Here is a 1,789-nt window from a genome sequence, read left to right as displayed (position 1 = left end):
CCGGAGGGCCCCACGCGGCGCTGCCTGTCGCGGAGGAGCGGCCGCTGCGGGGCCGTGTTTTGGGGCGGCGGTTCGGATGCACCCCCCGCGCTCAGACATTGCCTCTGAGACCAGTGTGTGCTGCACGAATTAATCGGTTTATTAAGGGTTGACACAAACTGAGGGATGATGTTTAGGGAAAATGCAAATGCAAATGGCTACCAGGGAGATGGATGGATAGATGGATGGATAGATTAGATAGATACGTGTGTGCTCTCCTCTGGGCTCCCCTGGCTTTCTCTGGCTGGGAAGCAAGAATGTGTCTGGTATAAACTTGAGATGAAACACTTGCAGTTTGCCAGCTATTGCAATTCTTATAAAGGAGCTCTATCAAAAATCAAATTGTCCTGAAAATCTAAAAACACATGAACGTAAGCAGTCTCAGTCCCTTATAAGCAAATAGATTTCTGGAAGGGAAACCAAAAGGTTACAGAGGCAGGCCACCTCTACATCAGAACAGTCTGCATTCATGCAAGGGTCAGTGTGTGCATGAAGCTGATTATTGATTTACACTTGAGTCAAAGCAGATTTTCAGGTATATGGTGGCCTGTTCCTTTCCCCTTCCTTTCTTGCTCCATCTCCCAGGATCAGCAATTGAACTGAATAACTATATGTTGAGCTTGTTCACAGAGGGCAGAAGTTGTTGGTGTGATGTATGGTCAGCTGCTTCCCACAGAGTCATAAAAGCATCCTGGTTGGAAAAGACCTTGAAGAGCATAGAATCCAACCATAACCTAAATCCACCAACCATCATCTAGGTCTACCCGTTCAGTACTCCCAGTGTGTCCCCCACTGGTCAGTGACCACCATATGGCTCTTGGAAGGAAACGGGCACTAAGGATAGAGAGGGAGGGTGGGAAGCCTTGGGACTGTCATCTCTCCAAGGGCAGAACTATTATGAATTTACTGGTGAGGAGAAAAATGCTGCTTGTGCTTTGGATGACATTGAGCCCCTGCAATACACCATGGTGTTCAGTGAGGTTAAATCCTAGACCTGGTACTGCTGCGATTTCCTCTCTTTCCCCTTTGTCCTGATGTGGTCAGTACACTTGTTAAGCAAACACCCTCCAGTCGGCATCCTCATCAGCAGGTGGGCTCACAACAGCTTGTCAGATCAGGCCTTGTGCTCAAGTCTGAAGAAGGACTCTGTCCCCTTAACGTGGGGAAGTTGTGAACACGTGAAACTTCTGCATTTGGCATTTCTGGACCTGGCTGATAGCTGTACATTGGATAAATAAACAGAAGCTTCAGCTGTTTTAAACTGTTTGCTGGCTTGCAGTGATGCAATGACTTCAATCCCTTCTATTAGTCTCTAGGCAAACTAAGAAACATTTGCTTCCCTGACTCTTGAGGATGACCCAAAGTCTGGCTCAGACAGGCTAAAAAGAGTTATTGTAGACTGGTGCTCAAAATCCTGCATGCTTGCCATGTTTAAGCTTATGTTTGCTGCTTCTTTTGAAATGCAGCAGGAAAGAAGTCTATTTTTCACTTAGCAAAATTCCTGTTATCTTGTTCCATTTAATTGGAGCAACTTGATGTTTTTTGAAGTGGTATGATTTAGAGTAGATATTTGGCAATCTTAAATTTGGTGTTTCCTTTCTAGTTTTATGTGTTTACAAATGTCTTTTAATATTTCTTTCGATAGTGATTTGTGAGCGCGGTGCTGTGACAGGTAGTAGAACAGACAGCTTTTATTTTTCTGTTTGAATTCTCTTTTCCTGGACCAAAACCCTAGGATTGCTGATGTTCC

This window comes from Chaetura pelagica, unplaced genomic scaffold, assembly GCF_000747805.2.
Source record: "Chaetura pelagica isolate M959 unplaced genomic scaffold, ChaPel_1.0 scaffold938, whole genome shotgun sequence".
Lineage (NCBI taxonomy): Eukaryota > Metazoa > Chordata > Aves > Apodiformes > Apodidae > Chaetura > Chaetura pelagica.
Note: the sequence above shows the minus strand (reverse complement) of the source record.